The 16,030-nt window shown below is 38.6% G+C and overlaps 1 long non-coding RNA gene across 1 annotated transcript; it reads left to right on the top strand.

The window, feature by feature from the left end:
- Positions 1 to 10,949: 10,949 nt before the first annotated feature.
- Positions 10,950 to 15,058, top strand: LOC120256929. Its single transcript, XR_005535462.1, has 3 exons — positions 10,950 to 11,005; positions 11,746 to 11,837; positions 15,020 to 15,058. It is a non-coding gene; the product is annotated as an uncharacterized LOC120256929 (long non-coding RNA).
- Positions 15,059 to 16,030: the final 972 nt, after the last annotated feature.

Raw genomic sequence — 16,030 nt, 5'->3', positions numbered from 1 at the left:
TGGTTACGTATGTTGAAAAGGGCCTGATTACTTCAAAATTGAACTAGTTTGCTTTTTATTTATATTGACCTTTGGTGATAAATTGTCAATTTTTGGACTATGGAAAAATGGAAACTTGTTGTTTGTGCTTTGGTTTTTGTGAGAGTTTTATGTCACTACACAAATTGTGCACTCTATAAGTCGTTGTTTTCATTTTGATCTGAAAAGTAAGAAATCATTATTTGTGGAAAATTCGCCTTATGGGGTCTCAGATATTCGGTGTGTGAATTTCTTAAGAGGGTTTTCATGTGGCCACATAAAAAGTGTGCTTCGGCTGAAGCTCATTTTGAAATTGTCTCAGGTCAAGTTCATGGTGTTTACTATGGAAGCTAATGCCTTTTTAAAAAGGATGCTATTCATAATTTAGGCAAGACAAGACGTCATTTTTCTAGCACTTTATGATGATTTTATTGTCGCCTCTTTCGAGGGGACTTTGTTAATCACCGACGAAGCATCATCGCCCCAATCCATTTTTGGTTTTTATGTATTGCAGCCCATTTTTATAATGCGTGAGTCTGGATTATCAATGTGGGCATAAGTTTGGTCGTTAAATTTGGGGTTTCTTATTTTTTGAAAGTGGGTTTTGTGTCAGTGCAATAATATAATTTCATTTTGTGATTTTCTAACGATCTATTCAACTGTTTGTACTCCTTGTCCGTGGTTATCAATGGCTTGTTATTTTTTAATGGACCCTGAACAGTATTATTGACAAGCATCAATAGATTATGTTTGATACTACTTTTATATTGTATAATCTAGATATCTGTCTGAGTTTGTTGAGGATTTGCTGGTTCATGTTATGGGTTTTATTGGATTTTCTGTTGAAGGTTGTATGGCCGTTTAGTTTGTTGGAAGATATTTGAACTTGGTGTTTTAATAGAGTTTCAGCAATTTGACGTGGTTAACTGATAGGACTTATTAGGTGTTGCACTGCTTTGGGAACATGCATCTGGTAGCATGGATTCTAGACACTTTCAGTTGGTGTCCATGATGGAGAGTCTAATCACCAATTTGTTTTTATTTGTAGCTCTTTTTGGATCACTTCATATTTGAGCTAGATTTGATCTGTGTTTCATATATTAGCTTGTTTGATCATGTCCAAGCATAGTACTTTTGGTTTAATTTGGTGTTGTTTGATAAATTAATAACCTGGTTAGATCATGGAAATTGGAAATTCATCATAGTGCATGGTATTTTTGAAAGGGGATTTCATGGCACTAAAATAAAAAAAATAATGCCACTGCATGTAGTTTTTGTATGTTTGATATATTTTGTGGTTTTTAAGAATCGCTGTATAACTCAAATCTATAACTTTGGGGACACTAGAAATTAGTATTTTTATTAATGTTTTTCCTAGGGATTTTATCATTTCGCTTGACAAATTGTGAGTTCTCTTCGTTAGCACGGTTTTCTCCCGTAATCCCGGGATTTGCTAGCTCTTAAGTATTGAATAGGATCTTATATAACCAATCGAATCTTTCATTATAAGCCGTTTTGTGTCTGGCTCATTGATCTCGAGTTCAAGTCAGAAGTTACCAATGAGGCAGATGTTGTGTTGGGGGAGCTAGTGATTGCGCATATGGGGTAGAACTTTAACTTTTTGAAAGAGGTATTTTAAACTTGTTTTAATTAATATAAGAAATTTAATTTTCTTGTTCGTGAGGATTGTTGACGATGGCTCTTATGTAACCATAAGTCACTTATTAAAAAATTATTTAATTGCAAGTTGTAAGGTTATTATTTAACGGTGCTAATTTTTGAATGTAGGTTTTGCAGTCCATTGGGTTAGAAGTTGGTTTGTAGAACTTTTGCTTGTGCTGCTATCTTCAAAAATGGATTTTGATTCTCTAAATAAAACATTGTTTTATCATAAATGGCTTATTTAGAATTTGGGGTTTCTTCTTTCTAGAACTCAGTGTCTTTTAACTATGTTGCTTTAGTTAATTTAAAATTTTTGAACTATTTTCATGATTCCATTAAACAATAATTGTTGACAATGACGGTTACACTTGTTGCGTAATTTGGTAATCTTTTATTTTCTTTTCATTGCTGTAGTCACTGGTTTTCTTATGAATCCCTTTTGATATGCTGATTTTTAATCATGAGTCAACTCTAACTTCTATTATTGTTTGTGGAGATTTGTTTATGATGTATGCGGTTGTAAATCCTTATTTCAGGCATGTTTAATCTATTCTTTTTGTAATCCGGTTTGGTAGGTAATAGAGTGGGCTGCATCTTGTAATCTGGTTTGGTAGGTAATAGAGGGGGTTGCATCTTTTGTATGTTTATGTCCTAGCATTTTTCGATAAATTAAATTTAGTGGAAATTGCCAAAAAAACCCTTTAAGTTTGTAAAATTGCCAAAAACACCCCGTTAGTTTTGCAATCCCCAAAAACCCCCTCCTTTTAAAGTCTATGTTTTTTTCAAACCCCCAAACCCTCAGAATCGGATGCGAACGGAGTGAGTTTCAAATTTTTGGACTGAAAATGCCCTTGCACTGGGGAGTCGTGGGTCGCAGCCCATCTCGGCGATTTGAGAGGAAGTGGGGGTTTTCCGTAGGGTAACCCCGAGAGACGAATTTATTGGAGCCGCTTAATTGCTTTTTCTCAACTCACGCCTTCGCCTTTTCCATCTCAAGCCGCTCCGGTTGTCTCCTCACCGCTAAGCCTCCGTAATTGGCATTTCATCGCCTTTTTCCCTTTCCACCCAGATCTCAAGGAGAAGTCCCTCGCAACTAGTTGGCATTTCACCGGGCTTGCAATCTAAGGTATTGAGTATGGTTTTATGTTAACCTGCTCACATAAAGAAAGATTTTTTTCGGTTTTGTTTTGTGCTCCTGCTTTTTGTTGGAAGATATCAAGTCTCGCAGGGGATTTCTACCGGGGTTTTGTTAGTCTCAGCAGGAGATATCTCGGCTAGGGTTTTGTTTTGTTTTTGCATTTTCGTGATGTATACACTATCGAAATAGTTTTTTTCGATTGTTATGATTTGTGTAATATTTATAATGTACATTTCCCGCTTTCGCTTGATATGGTTGCGCTTTACAAACGAGGTTGACGCTTAAGAAATGAGATGTTACAGCTTTAACATTTGTTGTCTCTGCTCAAGTATTCTCGCCTCTCGCTTAACAAAAATGGGTCTCTGCTTAACATTTTATATCTCTGCTTAATAACCGAGAGTTTACCGCTTAAAAACCTTATATTTCCGCTTAAACTTTTGTCAATACCGCATGTCGAATGTGTTGTTATCGTCGCAGCTTTGTGATTACGGCGGTCAACCTAGTTAATGGGCGCTGCTATTTGACACCTGGCCAGGAGACCTTAGTCAATCTGAAAGTTAACACGACCCCTCGACACCGGGAGATTATTCAAGGACACCGCTTGCGCTGCTCATCGAGTCGGAAGCCATATACCAAGAGAGGGTCCTTCTTGATTCTCTTTTGCAAAGGTACATGATGGTCGCACCAATAAATCTCAGATCGGGGAAAGCCCGCCGAAGCTCTGCACCTCAAGATGTGGGCCCCTCGCTCTTGGTCTCCAGGCTATGGCGACGACGCAGCGGGTCTTTCGTAAGAAGAAAACCAGTGCCGGGCCGCTCAAGGGCTGGATTCTATCAAAGACCCACGAAGACACAGTAGACTCCATCAAGAGCACTCCGTGGAACTTGTCTCGACTGAGGGGAGAAGAAGATAATTTTGTCAAACTCCCGATGGCGTACTCTCATGGGGACAGTCCCTCTTCCCAAATACATCACGCTCGGGTCTCGAATTTGATCGCTGATTACGGCCGATGATCTACCACCATGGGGCGAGCACGCATGGGCGCAGGCGACGCACAAGTGGCTTTGATGGAGGATATTCCACAAGCGGCCGCCCGAGCGCAAGATAGATGCGCCGGAAGAAGACCAACATGTGGTACATTAAGGGTTGCTTCGACGCGCTTTAACGCCCTGGTTTTACGAAATGACTCGAACGGGAAGAAAAGTCCGCTTTCGGGCAAGATCCCAAGGATGCCGCGTACGGTGAAAGTATCTTACCTGAAGCAAGCGACGGTAGAGAAACGAGCTTGTCATCGCCGATGGAAAAGAGGTAATAAATCATGGACAATGTTTAACATAAGTCTTTAATGTTTAAACATTTTATTTAGCGCTTTAACTTTAGTATTTACCGCTTAACTCTTATTCATACTTGTTTAAATATTTTGTTCTCTCGCTTAATTATATTTCTATAACGCTTAAATATATAGTTTTTATAGTTTAAAATGAATGATCTCACTGAAATTGTTTGGTTTACATATGTTAGTTTCCCGAGAATGGTTCCGCGACGTCAAGAAGAAATATTTGTTGGCGCCTAAACCGACGGATGGATGCCATTGCTTCCCGAACCACTTGCTCAAGGCAGTGATGAGAGGGCTAGCTTTCATCGTGCGCTACCGGACGCCGCTTTCTCCTACTTCCACCCCACCACGCCGCACGCATTCCTCGACGCCGAGAAGCCCTCCCCTACCCCGCAGATTGCAACAACCCCCTACCACGACAACGATGGGCCCCCGACCATGGCAGCTCCTCCGACTGCAGGGCAGCTCCCCACCGTGACATTGGGCGTAAGATGTCACCGCAACTCTTACGCAGTATGCCGTATATTGACGATCGAAGTTTCGGCTTGTCGCCGCGAGGCTACTGAAGGACGTTTCACAACCGGGCCGCGCCATCCTCGAAAGAATCAAGCACCGGACGAACGAGGCGCCGGAATTTGACGCACGACGACATCATCGGAAGGTCATTCCAAGGCGCCACATTCAAGAGACTTGCGAAAAAGAGAGAAGAATATCGCTTCGCCTCCACCGCCGACCGACGATGAAACAATAGCAACACCATCGGGCACGATGCCGTCATCGAGTCCTGCCGCCGCTGATGACACTGGCCACGACGCGGAGGACATCGAGATGATGTGGCTGCTGTCATGCTGAGAAGGTCGCTGACTCTTCTCGATGAAATCGCCGACCCGTGGAACCGGCACGAGATCGCGGCATCAAAGATGGATACAATCCCTCAAGGTCAAGAACAAGTTGGGCGGGTGTGTCTCCCAATGATGCCGCCGTCATGGCTACACGGCTGAGAAGATCGTCGAATCTGGTTTGCCGCGGGCTGGCCGACAAGATCGAGCAGCCCAAGCAGACACAATCCCACCACAACAAGAACCATGTAAGGAAGTGTCTCATGGGTCGATGTCACGCCGCCGTCCCCTCAAGATCGAAGCTTTGACACAATCCCACAACAAGAACAACAATGTAAGGATGTGTCTGCAGCTGATGTCGCTGCCATCGCCCCCGCGATCGAAGCGAAGATGCCGATGAAGACCCCGACCGAGCAACGAGAGAGATAATCAAGGCCAATCAAAAATTGACCGCATCTGCCCGGAAAGCTTTTATTCAAGAAGAAGAAAATGGGTTGGCCTCGAGTCGTTTTAACAAAATACGAGCAGGGAGTTGATGAGGATCTTCCTCAACCGCCTACGGACGGGTAAGTGTAACGCTTTTTATGATATTGTTTAAAGAGTTTCTTTATAGTGTTTAACTATTACCCTAATAGTGTTTAATACCATTATGTTATCATTTAAGTTTTCGCTTCTACCGCTTAATTATATATAATATCATGTAACAATTGATAATATCATTTAAATATTTACAATATGGTCTTCTAATATCTCATATCGCTTAATCCTCAAGACCGCTGCAGTGGAAGAATGACGATGCCACAGACCACACGCGATAGTGTTATACACGCTGAGGGGAAGGAGATGGTCACCGATGATGTGATGCACGCTCGATGCATACACAAAAGTCGCCGAGCAAAGAGCCATATCCTTACAAGAAGCGCCGCCCATCATCGCATCACGCTACTGCTTATGTCAAAGCGTGACGACGCACATGACACAATTATGGCTATGATCGGGATGCCGCGGCGCAACTCCGCATGAAGTTCAAATTGTCATCCTCCCGATAATCATGAATGGCCACTTCCATGTCGCCGTCTCCGACAATGATAAACAAGAATACAGTGATTATTCTTCATGTCCGGGTACGATAAGGACGCTGGACATGGTAAGTTCTTTAATTACGTCCGATTATATCGCTTGGTATTTAAATCGGTATTCTAATCTCGACTTGCATATCTCGACTAATGAATCTATTCCACCTTTCGTGTCGATATGGAGTTAGCGAGTCGGCGACGGCAAAGTACCCGCCGCTGCACGGCATACGTAAAACTCCCACGCTAAAAACAAGGAAGCGCCGATTGCGCCCGCTCTACGCTACGCGGTTTATCGAGCACCACTCGTGGGGTGAGAAGTTACGGCCATCGCAGACAGATCGCTCTCACTCCCTCGACACGGTGATGTTACCCAGATACTTAAGGAGGGGAGGTGCCAAATGGCCCGTCCATGACAAAGTCGTCACAAGCGGGTTAAATTCGCTTTTTGAATAATATGTCTTGTATATCCGATCGCCAATTTTGTTTTCAAACGTAACTCGACAAATTCAATTCATTGTTTTCGTGTTCAAGAACATAACTTGTATATCTTAATGTAAATTTTGTTTGTTTTGAATTGTAAAGCTGGTTAAATTTCATTCGGCTTTTCATTTCATTGTTTAATTTACGCTGTAGTTGTGTACATTTCCGCTTCATTGTTTAAATATACCATATATCGCTTAAAACATCAGCTTGAAATATTTCAAATTACGATGGTATCCGCTTAAAAATAACAATGTCTCCGCAGAATACATTCAATCCGCTATAAATCACACAATGTTTCCTCGCCATCGCTTTGGCTTTATTAACAATGCCTAGTCGGCGAGCGCTTATCAGTAAGATCGCCGATCATGACCGATCCTCGGCAAATGGCCGCAATGTAACTCGCAGGACATCAAACGCCATACCGATCCTCTTTTCGCCTAGGCCGCCCAGTCGCCTTCTAGTCACAGTGCGGTCGCAAACGGCTCTCACGATTTCCGCTCAAGGCCCCGCTATCGTCGGGTATGGGGAATATAGCTTCCTTGTACGCCAGCTAGTAATTGTCGCACTTGAAGTATCCGCTTAATAAATCGATGTACGCTAGCGTGTCTGTCTGCATTGTCGGCAAGCATGTTTCGTAAGGGATACCATAAACTTGCCACCTTCGACATGAACAAAGTTCTCGATGGCTAGATCCACGTAGTCGTCACGATTGTCGATCACTCGTGAACGATCATCGACACAACGCACTCAACACGTAAGATTTCGTCCCGTCCCCTCAACAATGATCTCTAACTTCGAATGTATGTCCGGCATAAGTAGGTCTCCCATTTGGTCGCTGCTCACGCCGTTACATAACATGCGCATCAACTTGAACCCTGCAAATAAGGTTAAACAAAGATGATGATGGTTAAATAATTCGTCAACATGTTTAAACATTATCAGTAATTAAATAAACGAAATGATTAATATTTAAAGTCGAAAAGTGTAATTAAACAAAGATTGAGAATGTTTAAAGGGTAATACTAAATGTTAAGTGTAAATCAACATTCGCAGACCTTATGGAGTCCACTCATTTTCGCCACCGGTAAAACGACGAGCTTCCTTGATCCAAGCATCGAACGATCCGACGACGCTCAATCACATCTCACCCCAACGATCACCTCCGAATCGAGAACTCGACCAATGTCCCATATCCGGATTTATTAATCAACCAAAGGATGAGCTCGGGTGATATCGACTCGCAGCCTCATTCACGGATCATCGAATCTTTAGCCGTGATGCCCACGCAATGCGGGAAGCATATAGACCAAGACTCTTCCCAAGAAGTCCCGAGCCGTGAACATTAGCACTCTTCCCTCCCGCTGAATCTAGCAATACCACAAAAACTCTCCATAATATATCGGGATCGAAAACCAAATCGCATAAAACCAAAATGAAATGAAGAACAAAAACGAAGACGACGTTTAAGAAGAAGTAGAAGATGTAAAGAACAAAAATGCTAAAGCAGTAAAAGGCAAACAAAAAGTGCACAGATTTGTAGTGCATAGAGGTTAGACTAGACGGATGTGATCAGCGTATTTTTCCCTCCATCCCAAGGGCAAAAAGGGAAATATATGTCATTGTCGCGAGGAAGACATATTGTCATCGCTCGAATGAAAGTTCTCAACTCAACATGAGTCTCTCGTAAACGCTAAGCTTTTTATGTTTAAAAATGTATACATATAGTGTTTAAAATAACGTTAACCTGCTTAACTAAAAGTCTATATCACGTAAAATAATATGCTATTGTTTAAATTGAATGCTTAATCGACATCGCGCTGCTAGATGGGTACCTCCCGGGTCACCGCTTAAAACATATTTACGTATTTTCTAAACACCGCTGTCATTGTTTAAAGAGTAACTTGAGTATTGTTTAACTTTTTTTCTATTGTTTACAATGACGCTTTTTGTTTCCCACATTGTTTTTTACTAGGTCTCTGCTTAAATTTCGTAAGTTCACAACAAACACGATCATGTTTCGCTTTTATTTATAAAAGATTTACAACATTTACAACATTTACAAAGATTTACAACATTTACAACATTTACAACGCCCGCCTGACTTTTTGACACTCACGACTGACCGTATAACGTAAACAAGTGTCCCCAGACATTCGAATGCTCACGCCGTTGCATAACAAGCGCATCAACTTGAACCTGCAAAACGTACAACATTAAAAAGAAGGTTAAACAACACATTCATGAAAACGACTATTAATCAATGTGTCATGGTAGGACTTAAACCATTTGATCCCGATAGTTAAACACAGTAACGTAATAGCTTGTAACATCGACGCCATTTTTCTTAAACGCTAACGTAAAGTCTCAAGTGGTAAATGTCAACCCAGCTTTAAAAGGATGTTTCTCATGATCTCCTCTCCCTCTAGAGAATCCTCCGCAATCACGCAACACGTGAAAACTTTCTTTTCTTACCCAAGTCGAATGTCTCTTAATTGCTTTCCCCGCCATCCATCACCGGAGAATCCTCCGATTCGTGCAATTATGAGAGGATTTCGCTTAAGGTGAAAAGATAGTTTAACTAGTTCGTGATTACGCTAATCGATTCTCAAGATAAGGAAGAAGGCTCACCTAAAACATCCTTTCTAGAGTAGAGTGGTTGTCCATGGGAAGAGGAGGAAGAGGAGAGGAGGAGGAGGGATGATGAGGACAACGAGGAGTGGTTGTCCATGGGGAGGGTTCTTCCCCGGTTATTTATGGTGTGAAGTTCACAAGCAGGCCGAATTTCAGATCCGAGAAAAAGTTAAACGACAAAGCGTCGATATCGATCGATGAGAACGAACGGTAGTTCGGCTCGAGAAACATAGCAGATAAGAATTAATGCCGCATTAATTTTCACGCACGGATACCATAACCCTCACACCGCCACGCATGGCAACAATTCAGATCAAACTAAAAAGATCACTGCTTTTACGCAGAGACTTTGAGAATTTACATCGCTTATGAATAGTTATACATGTAAAAGATAATGTTAAACCGAGATTGTAAGTATTAAACCTGATATGATAATTATTAAAACATATTAGTAAAATATTTAAACTGGGATAATAGCAAATAGTTAAACATTATTTAAAAATATACAAATAGATAACCATAAATCTAGAAGAACTCTTTACAAACGAAAATGAACTCTGTCAGATCATCGCTCTTTCCTCGTCGTAATACAACTTTACAACCATAAACGAGAAGACGACAATGGCACATGCTCACGCCTCGACAATAAAATCGACTACGTACTCATTTCGAAGATGAAGTGCACTTGACCAATCCGATGGAAATCAATTTCATTTTCTCTGCTCGAGAAACCGATTTATATATTTCTGCAGATGACAACTGAGGAGAACAACAAGACGTAATGCAACCTCGTATCTGCTTCATCGTAAACCAAGTGCAGTGCTCCTTTCAAAAAGGTTGAATACGACGCTGATCTGCGCTTTCCTTTCCCACCATTTTCGTAATACAAAATGGATTTCACAACATGGACCCATTTGAAGGAACTGTAGGGGTAAAAGGAATTTAAACACTAACTAAGCCACGCGGCCGTCTGCGTAGAAAAGCAGGTGGGGTTTTGGAAAGTTTTGAAAATTACGAGGGTGACAGTAATTTTCCTTAAATTTATGAACATGTTATTAACCATATTTAGTTTCACCCAATGGTTAAAATGAAAGTCGTGATTTAAGGTGTTTTTGCCTTTGTGGGGTGAGGTTTTCTATTTAACTTAAGTTATATATATATATATATATATATATAAATATTAAAAAGAAAGTAGTAAGTAATAAATAGTCATAAAATTCATCATAAAAATATTAGTTCTTTAATTTTTCATAGTTTAAAACTTATTTCATTCTAAATAATTGGTTTGTAGTCTCTCCCTAAAAATATAACATAAACACCACCATCCCTTACTAATCACTATCATTAGCAAATTTTTTCGCAAAATCTGCAAAATCATTATTTTCTTTTTCTGACAACATCAACAAGCTCTTTCTTTTCGGATCCTTCATCCACTAAGGCCACTGGCCTTTTTCTTTTACCAAGAAAATTTTTATAATATGTTAAAAATATATAACAGAGTAATACTAGTCCTTTTCTCTTCTCTTCTCCTTCTCTTTTCCTTCTCTTTTTTCACTCAGCAACAACTCTTGTATATCTCTTCTATATATAACTTTGATAATTGCTTCTTCGTGAGATTCACAATATGCAATGGATTGTAAGAGAGGTACTTGTTGATCACTCTGGTAAATTATATATTCAAGGTTTTCTAAACTACTTTGGCTTTCCAAGATCTCCATAGTCAAATCCAACACTAAGCTTTTGACTCTTTTAAGGAATTGCTGCTCCTCTTAAGATTCTGATGGTGCAGTGAAGTGGAGGTGCTTTGGAATTCCAAGATATGGTAGTATCAGAAGCTTACATGTAGTATAGTTTCAAGAGATTTCATTTGTTGGTTGATGTACTTGATCAATTTTCTTGAAGGGGGTTTCTGATCACTCAAAATTTATTCTAGAGCTGATTTCTATTTGATATATTGATCTTTTAGAAGTTGTGAATATAAGTTTTCTTTGCAGGATAAGTTATCAATTTGTTATTTTGGGGAAAAATTGAAATTCATCAGATGCTCTACCAAAAATCTGGACATGTTAGTGCTGGACATTGGTATCTTCCAAAGGGAATTTGTTTTGATCTTTAGACCCAGTACTTTTCTACTATTTGTATTAAACTGATAATTTTGATTATCCTAGCTTTAGGAATCAAGAACCATTGACAATGGTGGTGCACAAGGATATGTGAGCTTTTTAAGTTGGTTGTTTTTATTAAACAACGCCTTCTTGGACAAGTCATAATGAGTCTTTGTTCATAATTTCGTAGATGTTTCAGCGATTATGTCTCCTGAAGAAGGTAGTATGGAGCATTAACTTATGATGGAGGCTTTTGTTTGTTACACTCAACTGATGGTGATTATGGGATGGTCCACCAATATAGGGAACCTTTAGGGTTGGTGTTTGAGGCTTGATCAGGATCTATCTAAGGGGATGGTTTTTGCATCACTTCAAACTTGAAACTTCTGATTTTACGCTTAGCTATATTGGCCTATTTGATTTTGTTTAGTTTATTGTTGGTATTTTGGAACTTCAGGGTTGTACCCACATGCATGGTCAAAATCTGTTAATGGGGTTGATTAATACTGGAATAGGGTTATATGCCACTAAAGAAAGCATAGTTTCAAGGTGAGCTGTTTTCTTGGTTTGGTTTATTATTTTTCTGTATTTGAACTTTTTCTGTCTGTAGTTACTCAGCAAAGCAGATGTACGTGAATTAAAGCTATGACATTTCCTCTGTTCCAAAGGCTGATATCACTACAAAACATTGGGTTTATCTCGTGATTGTTTTTCTATTGTGATCTGTATATTGTTGGCACCCTGAATTTGTGGGTGTTGATGCTTGTTCACAGTGCTTTGTTTATCGCAAGAACTTCCTATTGTTGGTATGTTTGAACTTGAGTTATTCAGTTTTGTCTATAAGGCAAAAAGTTGGTTTTTGGGAGGTTCTGTTTCTATTGGAATTGATGGTTTGTTAGTTCTAGAATTTTGGTTCCTTCAAGGGAGTTTAACTATCGCCAAACAAAACATGATTTCATTGCACTTAACTTCATTTGTTGGTATTTGGACCTTAGGTATCTAGCCTCTCTCGAGGCGTAGTTGGTTTTTGAGCTAGTGCTCTACCAAAAATCTGGGTCGTAGTTTTGGACCTTGGTATCTTCTGATCTTCCTCGATATCTAGAACCCATTACTTTTCAACTGCATTTGTACTTTTTATTAAACTTAAAATTTGATTTTCCTATCTTTTGTAATTGAGAATCACTACACGTGGTGGTACTTGATGGGTAGCTTGTAAGTCGTTGTTTTTGTTAACAGCGCCCGCTTGACAAGTCGAACGAGTGTCTAACGGCGCTCATGTGCACCATTGTTTTCAACTGATGGTGATTATGGGATGTTGTACTGATGCCATAGGGAACTTTAGACTTGGTGTTGGAGGCTCTAATCAGGAATCAATCTTGAAGGGATTTTTCATCACTCAAACTTGAACTTGTTTAGATTTTATGTTAGCTATATTGGCCTTGATTTGTTCGGTTTATTGTTGGTATTTTGTACTTGGTTGTTGCTATGCATGAGGCCAAAATAAGTCTCAGATCTTGGCTCTTAGAGTTTGGGGTTTGTTACCTCCTGGACAAGTGTTGGTATCCCACCAAATAAAGCATTGTTTGACAATGTTGTTTTCTTTAATTTGGTTAATTTATTTTTTTGTATTCTCATATCCCACTGAACACATATGATTGTCAGACAAATGTTGTTTTCTTACTTTGGTTTATTTATTTTTTTGTATTTTCAATTTTCAGGTTTGTTAATATTAAATCAGAAGCAGGTGAACTTAAACTTGGCAGGATTTTTTTCTTGTTCAAAAGTGGGGTTTGGGTGTCACTACAAAACATCTGTCTATTGTTAATTTTATATTATTGGTACTTCAGTTCTGTGGTTGCTGAAGTTGGTTCATGGTGCTTGCTGCAGGAGATCTCTTTTCATAACTGAGTATCTTCTAAAGGTTATCACCAAAGAAAATGTGACTAACAACAAACCGTTCTATTTTAATGTATTTATTATATTTTTGAACTCATACCTTAGTTGTCTATGAGGGAGGATTTTTTTTTCCTTGGCGCTTTTGTTCAATTGATTTAAGGTTTTTTGTCTAGAATTTGGTGCTTTTGAAGGGGTTTGGTATCACTAAACAAACTTGTTTTCATTAGTGTTAACCTTCTTGATGTATTTATTATTGTTGGTATTTTGACTCAGGTATCTGTTCTTTGTGATCTTTGATAAAGTTGGTTTTGAGCTATGCCTTACCAAAATCTTAGGTTTGTTAAGCCCAGAACTTGGTATCTTCTGAAGGGAGTTTCTTCTGAACCTAGAACCCAGTACCTTTCAACAACTTGTTTTTATTAACTTGAAAATTTTGATTTTTCTAGATCTTTAGGAAATTTAGAATTATTGAATGGTGGTTGATCTATTTATAGAGATTGTAAGTTGGTTGTTTTTTTAAAAAGCCCTTTTCCCCATATTTCATTTTGTTATTCGTTTTTCTGAAGTACTTATCTTTAGTATGTTATTATTTAATATGTTATTTCGTAGTGGTTTTTATAGGTTCAATGGTTCGAGCCGTCATCTCTTCAGGGTTGTTATGGTCTGGGGTATAAATTCGTTGTTGATGCCTTTGCAGTACTAATTAATATGTTATTTAATTTGTTATTTATGTGGATTTTTTCATAGGGACTAAATGGCTGTGTGCTTCTCTGTAATCTCATTGTTCTTTATGGAATTTAGGTTAATTTATGTAGCATGGTGTGGCTTTTAGGATGATTTGATGATGAGAGTGTTACCTGTCCATGTTTATCAAAAGGCATTTTCTTTTTCAATATGTTGAATTTGAAACAATTCTTACCTATGAACTGGATTTAGGGTGAAGGCAAAGACAGGCGGATCTGTCTGTGTTGATGATTTGCACTTGACAGAAATAGAGAATTGATGGTAAACCATCATTATTGATGCTTTTATATAGTTCAGTGATCGCCTTCTGAAAAAAATGGTTGTTGGTTTGAAGAGCTTATGGATGATAGGTTTGATTTGGTAAGGAGGATTGTGGGTATTAATTATTGAAGGAAGTTTACTGGTGGTTCTTATTTGTTCGACATCAATGCTTTTTGCCATGTGTTTATTGTTTCTTAATAGTCCCATAGGATGCGCTTCAGAGCTTGGATTCTAGAGACTCATTTTGTTGTCTAGACGATCTAACTGAGGATCAGATCTTTCATAAAGTACTTGAATTACTCACAGTTGCTCGTATTTGGTCATCACTATGTTACCTTGGTTGAAAATGCATGTGGTGATTCAGTTTTATACTGTAAACTTATCAACTTGTTTGATAAAAAAATTGGAACTTCTTTTTATATGCCTGCGATCGGTTTGCTGGTAAGAAGGATTATAAATAATATGTGTGATTTTTACCCATTCTGTTTTGTTTGTAATCAATGTTTTACTTACTGCTACAAGTGAAAACAAGATTTTGTTGTAGAAAGTTATTTTTTATTTTGATCTATTTATAGTTGGCGCTTTTTGAACTTCAGGTGGTGTGTAAGAAGGATTTATGTCGGTATGGTGTTGTTTATGTTATTTTTGTTTGGTTTGTTCATTTCAAGTCATCTTCGAAACCATGGTTTGGGGTGGAAAATTTTGCATGGTTCATTTATTTATTTATTCATTTATCTCTTATTTAACAAGTCTTGGCTGGATTGGGTTTTGTTTATTTTAGAAGTCTGTTGATATCTATGATTTGAACTATTGCCTTTGCTTCTTTGTAGGGTGTTGCTCTGTGGATGATCTAAAGATGGAAAGGAATCCCAGTCCTATACAACCATGAGACATATCACGAAATGAGAGATTTGTATTGTCTGCATTGGCGCATTTGTCCATGTTTCTGTTTCAACAATGGGAAATTATAGCTCAGTCACTGATATTAGAACGATCTTTCTTACGAGGGAGAATCTGAAAATAACTGATAGATTTTGTACCTCACGAAAATTTGAGTAACTACTGTGCTGCAGAGTATGGGTCTTTCTTATCTCTCTCAAGTGGGTTTCATAGTTTAGCGAGGAAATATAAATCTTTACTTCAAGCTTCTTGCATATCGAATGGTGATGTTTTTGAACTTCAGGTTTCTGGTAGCTGCAATGTGTGAGGAAGTTGTCTTGTGGACTTTTTGTTCTCGAGTATCGCAAAGGGTAAAGTTTTATGAATAGACAAAATCTGCTATCATTACAACCAGCCGTCTTTTGTATTTCGATACATTTGTTGTTGTGTTGTATGCCTTTACTTCAGGGATGATTTTAGATTGAATGAGGGTCTTATACCACTACCAAGTGCATCACTGATTGGGTTTGGTTTATATCTCAGGTCTGCAGTATTTTTTATTATTTATTTTAAATTTCACAGTTTTTATTATACTTTTGTGTTTTTGAGATCTCTAGTTAAACCCCCAAGCTTTTGATGCTTTGAGGAATTGCTGCTCTTTTAAGATGAATTTGATGCAGTAAAATGGAGGTACTTTGACATTCCCAAAAGATGGTTTTAGGTGAACTATATGGAAAGTTTCAAAATATTTTCTGCTACCAAAGGAGTTGCACAGTTCGGAATCTTACATCGGTAGCAAGGATTCAAGAGATTCTCATTATTGCTGGATTTATTTGATTGATTTCTTGGAAAACTGTTTCTGGATCACTTCAAAATTTAACTAGTTTTGGTCACTATCTGCAATATTGGCCATTTTGAAGTTTTGATCATGTTTATGTATATTTGTGCTTTGTAGGATGCAT

Source organism: Dioscorea cayenensis, unplaced genomic scaffold, assembly GCF_009730915.1.
Source record: "Dioscorea cayenensis subsp. rotundata cultivar TDr96_F1 unplaced genomic scaffold, TDr96_F1_v2_PseudoChromosome.rev07_lg8_w22 25.fasta BLBR01001725.1, whole genome shotgun sequence".
NCBI lineage: Eukaryota > Viridiplantae > Streptophyta > Magnoliopsida > Dioscoreales > Dioscoreaceae > Dioscorea > Dioscorea cayenensis.
The sequence above is the reverse complement of the archived record's forward strand: the minus strand, read 5'-3'. Positions and strand labels throughout refer to the sequence as shown.